This window comes from Nicotiana tomentosiformis, chromosome 2, assembly GCF_000390325.3.
Source record: "Nicotiana tomentosiformis chromosome 2, ASM39032v3, whole genome shotgun sequence".
In the NCBI taxonomy this organism is placed as follows: Eukaryota; Viridiplantae; Streptophyta; class Magnoliopsida; order Solanales; family Solanaceae; genus Nicotiana; species Nicotiana tomentosiformis.
In genome coordinates this window covers 1,950,985-1,969,313 of record NC_090813.1, presented here as the reverse complement: position 1 = coordinate 1,969,313, position 18,329 = coordinate 1,950,985, and the positions used below count along the sequence as shown (strand labels likewise).

General features: G+C 39.5%; 1 long non-coding RNA gene and 1 pseudogene across 1 annotated transcript; one reads left to right on the top strand and one right to left on the bottom strand.

The window, feature by feature from the left end:
- Positions 1–465: 465 nt before the first annotated feature.
- LOC104095891 (tRNAse Z TRZ4, mitochondrial-like) lies at positions 466–9,602 on the bottom strand (annotated as a pseudogene).
- On the top strand, positions 3,587–3,987 carry LOC138906350 (uncharacterized). Its single transcript, XR_011413609.1, has 2 exons — positions 3,587–3,717; positions 3,812–3,987. It is a non-coding gene; the product is annotated as an uncharacterized lncRNA (long non-coding RNA).
- Positions 9,603–18,329: the final 8,727 nt, after the last annotated feature.

The following is an 18,329-nucleotide window of genomic DNA, read 5'->3' as shown; positions in this document are numbered from 1 at the left end:
GACCCAGAAGTTTTACGGGAAGGGGACACATTATTCTGCTCAACCAGTGCCCCCTAAATGTTTTTAATGTTCAGGGTGCCAACTGATTTAAATTAACCATTTTCAAGGTATATACATATATATATATATATACATGATTTCGGCCGAAATTTACGGGTCCGGTGACCCCTCACCCATACACATGGGTCTGCCTCTGTATCCGACCCAACCCGCCCACTTACCCCCATGCGACGGTTAAACCCTGGTCCGAAACTCTCCAAGAACCTTCCATTTGAAAATCACGTATTTATAGTTGTACAAAAGACGATCCCATTTCTGAAATTATCCATTTTTTAGAGCTGGTTATACGAACTGATCCACAAACCACACTTGACCGAGTTTAAATAAATCACTAATCCACGGCGGTTTGGAAAGGATACTTTAAGATTTTATCCATTTTACCAACATCTAGTCAGTATACTAACATGTGAAAGATAATTTTTATGTTGGTAACACAGAAGCTGTGTCTCAATATGTTACTTCAAATTAACTCCCTGGTTCTGAAAAGCAATTTTAGGTAGGGAAGAAGCTTAGGGAGCACCGGCAAATCTGCTAGGTTTACACTCATTAGGTCAAAAGCAATACAAGTTCTTTGTATGCTCACTTCATCAAGTGCAGGTACTTTTGGGTATCTTTGGCTGAAGTGAGTCAATATTATGCGGTATGCACCAGCAGAACGTCCCACTTCTATAGCTTCCTTAATTGTGCTGTGATTTCTTGTTATAGCCTCCTCCAACAGGCCATCCTCGAAGGTCGCCTGCAGATAATGTCAATCATCAACTGGTAGAATTTATGCACTTTGCTTAACTACTGTACCAAAATGATACTAAAACTGATCTGAATAGCCAACTTGATTTTGACACAAGGGAAAGTTGGAACATAACTCCCGATGAATAGAAAAAATCTGCACAAGTTTGCACTGACCTCATGTATAAGAATTGTTGCTCCAAGAGATGCTTCTATAACTTCTGAGCATGGCCTTGTGTCACCAGAGTACACAACCTTCCAACCTGGTACTACTGTTCCGCAATTCATTCTTTCCGCTGATTCTAAGATGATACCAAATGCCTCAGGACAGTGTACAACAGGGAAGCTGATGAATCTCACTAGCCCTGCTTCACTTAGAACTTTCTTGAAACGCTTCAGCAATTTTATGTCATCAACTGGAGTGCTTGGCTTCATTCTTTTCGAACAGCGCAACAGAGAACTATCTTCGGAAAGAGAAGTCAACACAGTATGATCTCTACTTTCATCATTCATAGAGTCAGCTTCCATATCATCCCACTTAGCCACTGTAGTGCTCCTACAGTCGAGGAACAACATGTCTAGGTATTCTAGTTTTTTATAATCCTTGAGAAACTCCCCAACCTGCTCTGGCCCAATAACCAGAATGGGTTCATGGGGTACTCCCTTCAACAAATCACGTCTCAAAGCAAGTATTCATGCCAAACCTGCGTGGTGATCAGCATGGATGTGAGAAATCCAAATGCATTTAAGATTTCTAACTGCACTGTCTGCACCATTGATGCCATATCTGTTCAATGTTATTAAATAAATTAATTCATGCGGTTGAAAGAAGGCCTGGAGTGAAAAACGAAATAGAAAAATGATAAAAGAGGTTCTGAACAATACAGCATAAATCCTAAGAGTCCAATGCTATTACCTCCTCTTGAGTTGCGCCAGGGTTCCTTCTCCACAATCAAGGAGTAAGCCCCCTTTAGAGAAAAGATTAAAATAGATGGAACTGACATTTCGATATTTTGAAGGTATAGAAGAACCGGTGCCCAGAAAAACAATCTCCAGATCATCTCTCTGGACATTTTTCATACACCTAGGGCCAGTATGTCCAGCCAACGATGGATCTCCAGTCATGACTTCACTGTCCTGCCTGGTGAACAGTTCCGCCTCATCTTCTTTAGGTTTGTACCAAAATGTGCTCATGTTCTTTGCAGCATCAGCAATCTCAGGGATCTCTGAAAGTAACTCTTTAATGAACACTGAGGAGGTCATCTGATTTTGAACACTAGATCTGTCCAATCCCAGACGTCTAGGAGGACGTAAGGTGAACTGTTCAACAGGTTAGACAAGAAAAGTTCATTACAAGAATGGCCATGCAAGGGTATACTTTTGCTCCTTTCGAAAAGTAAATATGGTTTCCAGCACATCCATTGTGCTGATGATTTATAATACTGTTACCTCTCCTAGAAAAAATTAATCTTGGAGTCAACAATACCTTTAAGAGATTTTCAGCAGATATCCCACAAACCTTCGAGATCGAACCCTGCAACGACAAGTATCATATCACCAGCTTTCCTCGGGTATTTAAGATGTTCTCACAAGTGACTATCAAGTTTTAGAGCTTCAAACAAACCTCCACTTGTACCTTGAAATTTGGTGCTGCAACACCATCATTCTGAACAGAAAGAAGACTAGGAGCAGGAAAAAGCTGCGGACACAAATAATGCAGTCTTGTGGCTATTCTCGCACTAGATTCTAGAATTGGAGTTGTTTCATGCTCCCTGTGACAGAATGACTATGAACCAGTGTTGATATGGAAAAATCTAAAATAATCATGAAGAGAAGTTACGGACCTTGTAGTTCTTGCCATAATATGTTGGGCAGAATCAAATTTCCTCATCCATCTCTCATAAACTGGACTGCTGACAACAGTAGCAGGGCTCAAATGAATGATGCAGTTCACAACCTTGGTGGTCTCTGGGGAGTTACTTTGGGAATCTGAATAATAGGCGTTAAGAGCTTGTGCAGACAGTAACTCTTGTGCATGAGGTTCTGTTGGACAGTCAACAATCAGTACAATGGGACCAGGAATAGGTGGGCCTATTACATCATCTGGATGGACCTGAATGAGGCAAAATGAAAGTCAGCTGCAGTTTAATAACTTCATAGAGGCACAAGAACTGGAGAAACGAAGTCTATAATGTAGTTCTAATGAGTGTAGAACTGACCTCGATATCCAGAAGATCTGACTTCACACTGATCCCATTTTGCAGTTGTCCAAGCTTTCTCCCCTTTTTGAGTCCGCAAGCTTTAGCCTTTCTGGGGTCAAACTCCCCTCTGATGTCATGTAGGTTACAAATATATACAATGGAGGTATCATTTGAACTAAAATGAGATCCATCCAAAAGATCAGTCGGTGTTAGGAGAATAGCTGATATACTAACTGCCTTGAACTTGCCTTCAGCTTGCAGCTCCTCCGCATGTAGAGAGGAAGCTAGTGCAGCTCCATTTCCATGAACCATAACATTGTCACTTTGTGGGATGATATGTGCTTTGACCATGGTAGCATGAGGGACAAAATTCTTCATTGCGTTAACCAATAAATCAAGATTTGGAGGACCCCATATGTCAACCTTAAAAGACCAATAGAGATGTTATTTTAGCAAGTAATAGCACCACTGTCGCTTTCATTTTAATGATAAGTATCATATGAAAATAGGGGAGGTAAGCACTGGACTGGTACTCACATGCTCAGTACTCTCAGGACTTCCATTTTTTATGCCAGCCAAAGTCAATAGCAAACCTGAGACGCCTTGGATCATGAGCAAAATGATTTCTTGAGAGATTTGATTCTTGGGAACTGTGATAAATTGTACTCCCTCCGTTTCAATTTAGATGATGTAGTTTGACTTGACACAAAGTTTAAGAAAAAAATAAGACGTTTGAAACAGATAGTGCTAAAAGCTTAAGGGGCAAAATCTTAGTGGGGCCATAATATTTGTGTGGCTATAAAAGCTTCTCATTAAGGGTAAAGTGGGTAGAATAAAAAGTTTAAAGTTAAATTGTTTCTAAATATAGAAATGTATCATTCTTTTTTAAACAGACTAATAAGGAAAGTGTCATCTAAATTGAAACAGAGGGAGTACCACATAGAAAATCAATTTAATTCTCTAAGAAAACTAAAGGGACAAAACAAAATATGGTTTAAAAGTAGTTCATTCCCCGAAGGTCAAGATGCAAACCTGGAAGTCCTCCTGCTGTCTCTGAGCAGACACGAGTGAGACATATGTGGTCTACCTGTAAATTGACAACAGTATGTTTTTATACAACAAAAGCAGTGACCAATTAGTTTTGTAAACTTTGAAACTGAAATTGTGCATGTCAGATATACCTGAGATAATTTAATCTTATGCTCAGCGCAGAAGCGTTGTAATCCCTGCAACATGAGTACTGGTTTGAGGAATAACAGCTTACAGATGTTCTTACAACTAACTAGAAAACTCCTGCGAGCGGGTGATTGTTTTTTGGGGGGGTTAAACAAGTGGATAATATCTGCTGTGCAGAACAAGTTGGTTATTGATTTGTGCAGAATAGAAAATGCAGAGCTTCAATCCTCATTACTGAAACCTATGTCAACTAAAAACCAGAAGGAAAAGCTGCCAAAATTCTACTGAATCCGGAAAAGAATCACAGCAGTGTCACATGCCCTCCTCCAAAGCTCTGCTCCCCCCAAAAAAACAAAGAAAAACTTGTAATGTTCACCTGTTGACGATGAACCAGCAGATACAGCACCAACTGCGGATTATAATTTTGCATAAAGCAGTCAATTCAGTTCAACCTAGAGTTGAATCTGGATCTTCACTTCGGCAAACTAACTCAAGGTTAACACTTAACAGGGCAAAATTTGGGTTTAAGCATTCTTTCAATTTACGGAAAGATTGAATCTGACAGAATACTTCTACTCATTATACTTTGTTAACAAAAGCCCAAACTTTAGAAATAGCATTGTGTTGGCATCTCCAAGCTGCCTGTTCCTAGAGCTTTTGATTTTATTGTATTGCACAATCAAGATACAAAACTACAAGGAATTAGATTGTTTGGAAATGTGAGAATCCTTAACATGAGCATGAAATTGCTCGCAAGGGAAGCAGAAACAGAATGAAGTAGATTTTCAACTCATCATGTCACTGCCAATACCATAACATCACCAAAGTATCACCTAATGGATATCCTTGAGTTCAATAACCATATTTAAAACGTATAATGAAATAGCAGGCTAGTTGAAGTAAGCCCCAATCTACTGTCCAATAAAAAATGTATTGTGCAATAAATATTACTATCACTCAAGAGTTACCTCTCCAGCATTAAATATGAATCTTTCGTTGTTAAAGAAGAGCAGAACAGACGGGGATGTTTCTTGGGTATCCATTCCTGTCCCCAGAATCTGTAATAAACAGGAAAGCAGCAGTTACTACTACAAAGAAAGAGAATGTATTTAAAGAGGGGAAAAAAAAGGAAAAAAGAAATATGAAAGCATCTCATTTTCAGTCAAGACTAAAGGTAATTAATAATTCACCAAAAAGATTTATGTTTTTCTTAACTTTATAGATGATAAAGATACATAGGTACGCAAACAGTTTATGAGGGTCTTGGGGGTATTCCATCTATTACTTTAACAAATTCTTTTGTTGGCAATTTTGGCATGGACTCTCAGACTCGATTGTCCAATATTCAGTTCACACGCGAATTTTAAAATCGGGATACACCTGTCAAAGGGTGTTAGAGAGCATCAAACATGCCTCATGGATTCTTGACGTACTCCACCAATTGTCTGAAGATCTTGAAATTAATGCTCATATTCTTTCACAAATAAAAATGTACAGTTTTTCTTGTGCACATGGGTTGCACACCATTACTTCACTAGTTAGTAAAATTGTGTCAACACTTTGTAAAGAAGCAAAGGAATTAAAAGTACATGCCACTAACATGCAATAGGCAGAAAAAAAAATTACATGTAAGCTCAGAGGAGGATCAAAGTCACCAAACTCAAACATCCAACAGTCTAGACACATCAAATCAAAGACTCTAGACAAGCGTTTAAGAAGAATATTATGGTCAATATTATGATTTCTAAAGAGGGTATTTCTCATATTTACATAATGGAGCACAGAATTTTTTCAAGAGAGCCAAACTTTGGCCTAGTTAGTGTGACACAAAGAAAAGTTTCTTGCTGATGAAGCAAGTTTCCTAAGATTGGTTGCCTAAGCTTGTTTTTTGGAGTACGTGGTTGCCTAAACTTGTATTCTTGTATAACAACAACTACGCCTCAATTCCAAACAAGTTCGGGTCAATTATATGAATCCTCATTGACCATGTATATCTTATCTTCAAGGAGAATATTTACAATAATCAAGGGATATAACTTATGTCCTTAATGTATATGTATCATTTCTACTTTTAGTTCAAATCACCAACTTTTCTAATCAAACATCGGAATATGACTTGAGAAATGATATTATTTGATAAATATGAATGGTCGAAGATGGTTAAGTCATACCAATGAAGGCTTTTCTGAAATTTGCATCCACTGGTTTTACAAAAATGAACATTTGGCCTAATTCAACCCCAAATGCTAGCTCATGAGGTGAGGATTGTCAAATATCAAATAAAGAGAATACAACTCATACCTTCAACCAATGTGAGAATCTAAGGCTTTAAGCACAAAGTGCAAATAAAAAATAAAGCGCAGGTTTTGATATTAGAAGGAAAAAAACGCAAATGATGAAAAGAAATAAGAAATAAGAATGTATTACAAGATTAATAATATAAACATATGTAATAATTACACAGTAAATGGAATTGAAAACATTATGATCAAGTAAAATACTCCCTTGGTCAACAAAATTGAAAAATTTGCTTGACTAGCCACGAAGTTTAAGAAAGAAAGAAACTTTTGAAACTTAGCCATAGGTATTTGTGTGGCTATAATTATCTCATTAAGGATAAAATGAAAAGTTTAAAGTTAAAATATTTCTGAATATAGAAAGGTAACATTCTTTTTGGGGAGACTAAAAAGGAAAGGGTAACACACGAATTGGGACGGACGAAGTAGTTAATTTTTTAGTGTTTCCCTCTTCAAGAGGAGGCCAATAGGTGATGACACACACACACACTTTTTTCGCCTTGGTGCCTAAATTGGAACTATGTCTAAGCGGTGTGAAGCACACCGGTTTTTGTACCTAGCTTCAAGGCTCAAGTGAAGTGAACCTTTGATAATACTGCATTATTCATCGATTTCGAAGTTAGAAATAGCAGATTTCTTGGTTAAGAAAAAATAATTATTTTGAACATTACATCTATATATTTTATTTCTTCTTCAGTAGCGTCTTCTTCACTAAGGGTGTGTTTGGTATGATGGAAAATGTTTTCCATGATTTTCCTATAAAATATTTTATGAGAAAATAAGTGATTTTCTTACTTAATTTCTCATGTTTGGTTGGAAAGTGAAAAATATTTTCTAGTGTTTGGTTAGTGGATGAAATATATTTTTAGGAACATAGTTTCCCATGCTCCTCCCCTCCCCCCCAAATCCTCCACGTTTCTATGCTCCTCACACCCACCCCAAATCTCCCACGTTTCCAGGTGTGTACTCTCATATCCTTCAATTCTTGAGTGTTCTAATAACATTAAGAACTTTCACCATATTTTCATCTTTAAGTACCATTATTCATCAATGTTGGGATAACAAATCGATGGTGTATTCAGAAGATACGAGGCATGGGATTGCCAAATAAACTTCACATAATTATAAAAAGAGTTTTACTTTTTATGAAAATACTACAACTTCAAGTAAATAAATATACAAGAAACTACCAGTTAAAGTACAAAGGAGGTTCTTAATAAGGAGCATTAACCCACTTCACAAGCTTTTCAAAATTGTCAAAAAACGCCGCCGGAAAACGGAAGATACCTTTGTTGTTGCCGGAAAACTATAGCTGACCGGCAAAGAATAGAGCCAAAACCATAGATTGAAGTTGCGGCGAGTGGAGGATAGATTTTAAAAATCCTCGACCGAAGAAAGAGTTTTTGGTGAAGAGAGAGATTGGAGAGTGTTTTGGGAAGGGGGGACCAGCACGAGAGGCCAACGAGGAGGACCAACATATCTTTTGATTTTAATGAAAATGTTTTCCCTTCAATTTTTAGGGAAGTCATTTTCCCCTAATTAGAGAAAAATAAGTTGTTAAGAAAACGTTTTCTAAATCATTTATATCAACCAAACATAGAAAAATGGGAAAATATTTTCCACAAAACATTTTTCATCATACCAAACACACCTTAAAGCTCATGCTTTTATTGTTTTTTATGCTTGAATCTCCAACTGACTTCGGTAGTTGTCCAAGGCCTGTGATGGAACCCTGTTCTTTATTTAGGTATTTTAATTTTTTCAATTCCCGTCAAATATAAATAGCTCATTGAGTTGTACGAGAGAAAAAAACTTATTTCTTCTTCTATTAAATATTTCTTTTTTATTTCTTCTTCATTAGCATCTTTTTTCACTAAAAATCATACTTTAATTGTTTTTCGTGCTTAAATCCCCAACAGATCTTGATGTTCTTATGCATTTTTGTAAGAAAGACCTACCCCATTCCCTGTTTTTCCAGGACTTCACTAAAAATGTTTATGGGCTGCATCCCATGATACTTAAGAACCAAAATAGAAGGTAATACATATGATGTAAAAGGGCATACTAAGAAACAAACAACAAAAACAGCCAGAACCATTAGCAACAGCTTCGTTTCAGTACTTCAGTTTAACCAATTCTATTTAGGTAAAGATAATTTACCAAGACATTAAAATAGAGGACATGTAAACTCTAGGTTCTAACCCCTCAACTAACTCAAATCAAGCAAGCATATACATGAAACCTAGCGTGTTATAAAAAAAAAAAAATTACTTATCAAAAAATACATGAAACCTAGCGCAATCTCCATAAATAAATAAGGGCCGCAGTTTGAATTTAATCAGACAAGAGACTAAATGGTGGAGAAAGAGTCAGAAATTTCATGAGAAGCACAATAATGAATGACCAATAGAAACTATACAGAATCCATTCGAGGGCATTTAGCTCCAGGCTACAAGATTTAAATTTTACATATTGCTACACAAAAAGAGTCCTATACCTATTAAATGAAGCCCACATGCTACGATATTCAGGTTAGTATTTTTTTTTTTTATTTTATGAAAGATATTCAGGTTATTGTAAATTTGGCATTTTACTTTTTGAGATTTCTTCCAAAGATAACTTCCTGATGTGCAATCCAAAGTGAAAGTACAATTCAAGTTATGGGTCCTATGCATCAACATTTCGCACAAGGATGACAAAAGGTTAAAACTTGAAAGGGGAAAAAGGTTGCTGGAGATTATGACTGACAAATTCTACGGTAAAAACTGAAACTTTTAGTTTACTACCCCCCCCCCCCCAACTCTCCCCTTTGAAGTCCCAGCAAACAAGTTTGAGCGAGTAAGCATGCTAAAGAGATAAAGAAAATAATGAAAACAGTGCAAAAGATAATAACCTGAACATAGGCTTCGGTATTTTGGCGACTAGTGCTACCACAAACATCCTGGCGAACATTATTTTCAGGCTTAGACATCCTGGACCTGTACAGAAGGTGTCGCTGCAGAAATTGATGGACACGACCGTAGCGGCAGCCGGCAGAGGGTGGCAATAATTTAAGATTGGAAGCTATTCGGAACTCAGTGAGGAAAAAGAAAACCTATTCCGAATCAGTGAGAAGAAAGAAAAAAATAAAAGTTACTTTTACCTATCGATGCTCCGTTATACCCGTCGGCCGTCGATCATTAATTATATTTCATATATATACACAAAAATTATTTTCCTATTTTCTTTCTACTTCTTCCTCCTATTCCTAATTTTTCTTTCCACTAAAAAAACAAAGGACAGCCCGGTGCACTAAACTCCCACTATGCGCGGGATCCGGAGAACGGCCAGACCACAAAGGTTTTATTTACCTCAAAAACGGATAACAATTAAATTTGTAAGTGGTTTTAAGGATACGTGGATTAATTCGATACAAACGATAAATTGCGTTAGATTAAATAAATAAAGATATAGTAAATTCAAACCACGTGAGCAGGATAATTTCAGCCTTGATGAAATATCCACCCTCGATCTGGACTCACAATGGCCAGCACTGATGAACGAGAATAAGAGTTATGCATAACAGTGAAAATAATAGTATATTGCTTTGGGATGCGTGTTACAATATGTTTAATGAATAATCAGACCCCCCTTTATATAGTAGGGAAATCCCACTCTAGATACAATTCTATAAAAGGTAAAAATCTCATGTTTAACTAATTATTGGATTCCCGTCGGTACGTACCAAGATCCGCGCCGTGATATCCGGTTGGTCACGGATATTACGGCCTTCCGTTAATCGTGTTCGATTGCCCAATAATGCTCTCCAAAGTCTTTTGGGATTTGGACCGATCTCAGGGTCATGGCCTCGATATACTCGAGGGCGGACGCCATGCCCCCGGTGCCTGACTCGATGAGTCCCTTACCTCGATTCTGGTTCCTTGTCATCGCGTTCCTTACTCGATATATTTTATCGGGAATCGGGCCGGTTTATGGGTCCGGTTTCACCCGTATACAGATAGTCCCCTCGTTTCTCGGAGAGTAAGTTTTACGGAAACGACGAGGAACGACGTGAGTTCTTCGATCTATTCTTTAACACGCTGCGACACAAAACGACAAAGAAACCGAAACGTCCCGCCAGTAGCGTCATAATGACCCATAACGCGTGTCAGCCGTCGGCAGGTCGTGCCTGAATGTGAAACGACACCAATCCCCTATAAATACCCCTTCTTCATTCATTTTTTACTTTTGACCAAGCTTCTACGTTCGATCCTTTAAGATATTACAATCTTCTTTCATCCCTCAATATTCTTACCTTTGATCTTCAAGTTACAACCTTTCTTTTACACCTTACTTAAGCAAGTGTGCTTGTTTTTATTAGCAAGTTCTCAACCCTCATCTCCTCATTCTCCTTCATAGTTTCAAACCCTTTTAACCAGATAAAAGATATGGCAAAGACTTCCAAGACCGTTCCCTAGAAAAATGCTCCTTCTTCTTCGCAACCGACTACTGAGGTCGAGGAGACCGCCCCTGATGTGGTCGTCCTCGAGAAGTCTGTTCCGGGTGCGGCCACTGATGAATCGGCAGCCGAGCCCCCCTTGAAAATGTTCATCCCCGGGGGGTGTTCAGTAAATGACGACTTCAAGGTTGAAAAGCCCTCTTCGGTTCAATACCGATGCGAGGCGGTGTCACGGTACATATGCTCTATTATCGAGGCCGTTCTTCCTGTAGTTTGGAAATGACTACGGCTGGGCGGATAAGGATGTAGTGATTCCCGGGCCCAATGACGATATCACTACACATGTTGAGGGATATCTAAGTGTTTACACGTATCCCTTTACATTGGGCCCGGTCATCTTGGACTTCTGCAGGAGGTACGACGTATGCCTCAGCCAAATTCACCCATCATTTTGGAGGATCGTGATCATCTTTCGATTTTTTTTGAACAAAATCTATTCGTGCACGTTCACCATCAATCATCTGCTCTGCTTATACAGTCCCCGAATCTTCTGGGGGGGCTGATAAAGTTTGTACGTCGGGCCAACAAAGCCCCATTTTTGAGTACTAACGAGGACTGGGATCGGGGTTGGCAAGGACGCTTTGTCTGAGTGAGGACCATCGACCTGATACCTGTCGAGTGGAGGTCGTTCCCGAGAAGTGGAATGTATCACATAAGTATAACTGTTTTTAAACGTCGATTTCATGTCTTATCTTCCCTTTTCTCATCGGTGTTTGATGTGGTGCAACTATCGCTCTAGTTCCAAACGTCATTCCTCGGCTCAAGAAGTGGATCAGAGGCATTTGTTCGTAGATGCCTTATGCCGAGCGCTCGTGGCGCGAGCTCTAGAAGGGCCGCTGGGAGGCCCGATCTCACGGTAAGATTCCTTTCTCTGGATAAGTAGCCTTAAACCTTCTTTTTTCATTACCATGTCCGTATTGCTTCTTTTCTCTCTTTTTTGTAGGATTGCCTAAGACCATCGATCTTAGGCCCTTGGTAGGGGGCGAGAACCTACCCGCATCCTACTTCTTCGGGGCAGCCCGGAGCCACAGCCGGAGAGAATTAAAGGAGGAGGACCCCGAGTTCCCCGAGCTCGAAAGGAAAGAAACCAAGGAGAAGGTTGGTTCGTAAGCCAAAGGAAATCTCAAGCTCCCGAGTGCCTGACTCAGACTTACTTTCTGGCTTAGGGACGATCCCGAGGAGGACGAAATTTTTGTGGCCCACGAGCCATCTGTCCATGAGGAGTAGGTGGCAGCCGAGGGGGAAACGACGGAGGCTAATCCCCCTCAAGTGCACGAGGCTGGCATAGGGGCGAGGGTCGAGACTCTTCAAGATGCCGGCTCTGCCTGGCCCTGTGTCATAGAACGACAGATTCTATGCTTGATGAAGCTCGAGCGACGAAGGAGCGATCCAATGAAGGGGTTCATGGAGCGGATGATCCCTTTCGATACTTCTTTGATGGTGTGGACTCAACCGTCTCGTAAGATTTCACCAGGTTGGGCGATTTAGAGGTGCCGAGAAAAAGTCCATCCTCGGAGGTCGGTGGGTTGAACTTGAGCCCGAAGTTGATCAATCTGTTCCCCGCTCCGAGCTCGGATCCTAGTCAGAAGTGATCTGTTGTTATCACCATTTCGGGGGATGCCCGGGTTCTTTTCGCTCCTGTAGGGATATCTAGTTACCTCCGGTGACTGGTAACCGAAAAGGACCATGCAAAAATAAATGAGGTGGATATGCCGTGCTTGTTCAACGAAGCACAATAGGCGCTGAACCGGGTAAGGTATTATCACACTCTTTTATCTTTGGGTTCAACTTTTTATGACTCTAATGCCTTTTCCTTTCATTTTTTTGCAGGCCTCAGTGCTTCACCATGAAATCTTTCTCCGGTACCGGGATGAGCTTAGCCAACTCGAGGCCGAAGTCAAAGAGCTTGTTGAGAAGAGGGACATATATAAGCTTTTCAGCGAGCAACACGAATGAGAAGTCAAGAACCTTCGAGTTGCGACTCAGAAAGAACATGCCAACCTGGTGGAACAGGTAAAGATATTTGAAGTTAGTGATGACGAGTTAGATATGGTGACTAACAGTCAGAACTGTAATGACCTGACTTGTCATTTTAAGACTTTATGCCCCGTTCAATGACTTAAGGTCTCGAGCAGCTTCGCAATATGTATTATGACCCACGGGGTATTGTCGAGTTTGATTTACTAAAGATTCGAAATTAAATTAAACGAACAATCCTTAATTTGAAGCTTAAATGGAAAGAGTTGATCAGAGAGTTGACTTTTGAGAAAATGACTCCGGAATGGAATTTTGATGATGTCAATAGCTCCGTATGGTGATTTTGGACTTAGGAGCGTGTCCGGAAAATTAATTGGAGGTCTGTAGTGGAATTAAGCTTGAAATACCGAAAGTTGAATTATTGGAAAGTTTGACCGGGGGGTTGACTTTTTGATATCGAGGTCGGAATCCGATTCTGGAAATTTGAATAGGTCCGTTATGTCATTTATGACTTGTGTGCAATATTTGAAGTCATTCTGAATTGATTTGATGTGTTTCGGCATAAGATAAAGAATTTGAAAGTTCAAAGTTCATAGATTAGATTTTGATTTGAGGTGCGATTCGTCATTTTGATGTTGTCTGATGTGATTTAAGAATTTGACTAAGTTCGTATGATATTTTAGGATTTGATGGTATGTTTGGTTGAGGTCCCGGGGGGCCTCGGGTGAGTTTGGATGCCTAACAGATCGAATTTGGATTTGGAGGAGGAGTTGAAGCATCTCGGCATCTGGTATCATCGCACCTGCGCGAAAAAGGGGCGCAGGTGCGAGCTCATGGATACGAGAAATGAGTCGCGGAAGCGGAAAATTCATGGGTTGTCTAGGCACCGCGGGTGCGAAAAATTTGTCGCGGATGCGATGACCGCGGGTGCAAAAAATATCATCGCGGGTGCGAAAACCGCAGGCGCGAAGGAATCACCGCGGGTGCGAAGACCGCATGTGCGAAAAAATCACCGCGGGTGCGAAAATCCTGGACAGAATGTTAAAAATAGAGGGGTTCCGAGTTTTTGCCATTTTTGGGCCTTCAAGCAAGATTTTGGGGGCGATTTTGAGAGAGAATTCAAGGGAAACTTGAGATAAGTCACTTATGATTATTTCTACTCCATAATATTGAATTATCATCGAATAATCCGATTAGATTACATGTTTTTGAGGTGTAAATCGGAGGTTTGAACTTAGGGATTTGGAAAACGAAAAATTAAGATTTGGAGATCGAGTTGTTATTGGAATTCAATAAAATTGGTATGGTTGAACTCGTATCGGAATGGGTGTTCGGATTTCATGAAAATTTTATCGGGTTCCGAGGGGCGGGTCCCGTGCTGACTTTTGTTGACTTTTTAGAATAAATTTTTAAGTTGACATATTATTATCCAAAATTATTTCCGATGAATTTTAATGAAGTTATACAATTAATTTAGTTAGATTTGAGTGGCCCAGAGGTCAATTCAAGCAAGAATACGATTTTGGAATATCGGTATAACTTCAAAAATGTATGTGTCTTGCTTAACCTCGAGTGGGAGAATTACCCCTTAGGCATTGAGTCTTATGTGCCATTTGTAAAATATGAAAAGCCGTGTATGCGAGGTGACGAGTACGTACTCGGGCTTATACGTGCAAAATTCATTGAATTAAAGTCTTAGGCATTATTGTATAGTAAATTGGAAAATTATGGAAAATTATTAAATCATCTGTTTGCCATGCCTAAATCCTTATTGTTGAATTTGTTTTTATATGATAATTTGATGTGATTGTTACTTGAAATATTTATGAAATTTCGTGAGTATTGTTGGTTTAATATTTCTTGGAAATTAATTCCAATATGAATTTTCTTATGCAAATAATTAATTTAAGCAAGCTTAAGAAGAAGTGTTAATATAATTATCTAAATTTGCATTAATGAAGGCTTTGCTTTATGCTGAGAAATTTCTATCTCTATTGATTGTTTCTGGGTGTTATATATATTGTGTGGAGCCTTAAGCTATTTGTTGTGAAATTAATTGATTTTGATATATCTTTGGAATTTGATTGTGGCCATTGGGCAAATTATGATATGAATTGATTTTATTATGTTGCCGTGTTAATTTTCCGTGTAAATTATTATGTTGTGTGACTTATTATTTTGGGGATATAAGGGTGGCATTTCACCGTTGATATTATGTAGGTATAGAGGTGGCATTTCACTTTTGTTGTGTTTGTTGGAATATTGTCTGGGCGGAGCGATAAGGGTGGTAATAAGAGCGATAAGGGTGGCTATTGATATTGTCTGGGCGAAACGATAAGGGTGGCTATAGGAGTGATAAGGGTGGCAATAGGAGCGATAAGGGTGGCTATTGTCAGGGACGATATGTGATGATGTGGGGTTGTGGTGTCGATAATTTTCATGTGATGTTGTGATTTTCTTGTGTTTATTTTTATACCTTGTGCAATTTGTCTTGTTGTTGATAAATTGATAACAATCTGATTTACGTTGAAATTGAGTGCCTGTAGCTATTGCCAGACGGATTATAAAATAAAATGTGGGCACGAGGTACTATGAGTAAATAATGAGGATATTTGGCACGTGAATTGTCCGTGCAGTTGTGATATAAAATGTGGGCACGAGGTGTTGTGATGAAATGATAATGATAATTGACACGTGAATTGTCCGTGCAGTTGTGATATGAAATGAGGGCACGAGGTGCCGGGAAAATATGATGATTTAATTATGGGCATGAGGTGCCGTGGAAATATGAAAATGGGTTGAGACATGTGTTTACGAAAAATATGAAAATGGGCCGAGACCTATATTTTTATGATTATGAAATGAGGTATCACATGGTGACTTTTTAATTGAAAGAATTATATTCAATACTATTTATTTGGAAGGATTTTTACTTAGAAAGTATTATATGAAAGAATTGTATTTGAAAGATATTTACTTGAGGAAATTATATTTGAAAAGATTTATTGAAAGAATTATATTTGAAAAATAATTATTTGAGAAAATTATATTTGAAAGAGAGTTATCTGGAAGAATTATATGTGAAAGACATTTATTTGAAGGACTTGATTTAATTGGGTGTAATTGTGTTTATTAATTGTTGAGTGATATTAATGGTATTCTTGTTGTCTGCTGTGCATATCACTGGTTATTTTATTCTGCTCTTATTGTTATTTGTTTTATATTATTTTGTATATTATATTGCATAAGTTATTAGACTAGTGAGTGTCTTGACTGTACCTCGTCTCTACTCCACTGAGGTTAGTCTTGATACTTACTGGGTACCGACCGTGGTGTACTCATACTACACTTCTGCACATTTTTGTGCAGAGCCAGGTATTGGAGATATCAGACTTGAGCAGAGTTAAGGCGATATCGTAAGGATTCAAGGTAGAGCTGCTTGGTCGTCGTAGTCCCTTCGAGTCTTTTCATTTCATTGTACTGTTAATGTGTAATCAAACAGTATTGTATATTCGGTCCTCGTGATCATTCCATGTATTCAGTTAGAGTTCGTGACTCAGTATTACCAGTCTTGGGAGGTTGTGTATTGTAATTATTTCTGCTGTTAGTTTAAAAAAATGGCTTCAAAAGGTAATTTCAATCGACTTACCTAGTATTAGAGACTAGGTGCCATCACGACGCATGTGGTAGGATTTTGGGTCATGACAAGAACCCGCAGGTCCAGTAGAAGGTTGATCGGGTCGACCAGCTCCGAGTCGAGATGGACGAGGTAAAGGCCATGACCGAAGACTAGAAGGGCAAAATGGATCGATTGGCTTCAGAAAAGGAGACTGCCCGGGAGAAGCTAGCCTCGGTGGAGGCCCAACTTTGAGCGGCGAGGGAGAAAGCTGAGGCTCGGTCCCAAAAACTCGAAGACCTCTAGTCTCAACTGGGCGCGACTATTGATGAATAGGATCCCCTTGCTAAGGAACTTAAAGCAGCCAAGTCAGTGGCGGAAATAACCCGGGCCGACATTGAAGAGATGGTGGCCCAGTACAAAGCTGACGCTGAGGCAGCCCATGACCGCCTGAAAGTCATTGTTAAATACTTGATGTGGCAGTCCTGAATGGAGGCTCTCGAAGAAGTTCCTGCCCGGGGTTTTGACCTATCGACCGAGATCGAAAATGCTAAGAGTCTTGAGGCAAAGGCCAAGAAGTTGGCATACCCCGAGGATGACGAGTGCTCTGAGGGTTCCGGCGGATCCGAGGGTAGAGAAGACCCCGATAGCCCCGGTGATGATGCGGGCTCTGAAGAAGATCGGGCTTAGGTGCCTTGTAGATTTTTCTTCGTTTTTGTATTTTTGTATATTTTGTTGAGGCCGTTTGGCCTTTGTAAAGATCTTTATATATATATATATATACACACACACACAAGGCTCTTCCTTTTTTCCCTTCGATAATTTTAAGTTTGTTTTTTTTGGTTTTTTCTTTATGATTGCAAAGATTTCAAATGCCTTAGCACGTAGTAATAAGGTCTTGTTCGGAGGTCCGAACAAGGCTTGTTCTTGATGTGATTTTGTTTAGAACTCGTGGGGGCTTGATATGACCAGAATCTTTCCCCAAAATATTTACTAAGAAGTTTTTAGATTATAATTATGTCGAGGGTAGCCTTTGAATCGGTTTGAATATTTTGAAGGCCTTATGTTTTAGTTACGAGTTTCGGACGACTCCGAGCCGTTTCTAGGATGGGCGCAGGCTTTTAATTTCGGGTATTGCCCAATAGGCTTATTACCCGGGGCTTCGATACCCGAGCCATCCGGGCTTGCCCGGGATGACAGTCCCCGAATAGGGGTGGCCGTAGCCTTTAAAGTTCGGGCACTGCCTAATAGGTTTTTGTGCCCCCGGGCTTCGACAACCCGAGCCGTCCAAGTTTGTCTTGGATGACAGTCCTCGAGTGGGGTTATCTCTTGGATCCGGATAGAGGTGTCCCTTGGGCCCGATGTCCTTAAGGAACAAAATGTAGTAGTTTTTAAGAGACAAAATATGTATCTGCAAGGTAGAAACTTTCTTTCATTTCTGTGCGCAACATACAAGATGGCAAATATGTACAAGCTTTGTGTTATATCTTAAGTGGTCTATGTGGGCACAGTTCATCTGACCGTTTGGCCCTTACAATAAATCCTATCCACCCAGCTCAGAGTATTCGAGCACAAAGTTTCCTTCCTTGCTAAAATCATTATCAAGGGTGATGAACCCCAGTATTCGAGGCCGATCGTAGAGAGGGATCAGATACTATTGATGTGACCCTCGACTCCAGTTCATAGCCAGTATTCAATTCTAAGTTAGCACGATCTACTGTTGCCTCGTTAAAAACCTTGCCGGAAAACCCATTTGGGACAAAACCGATTCAAGAAAA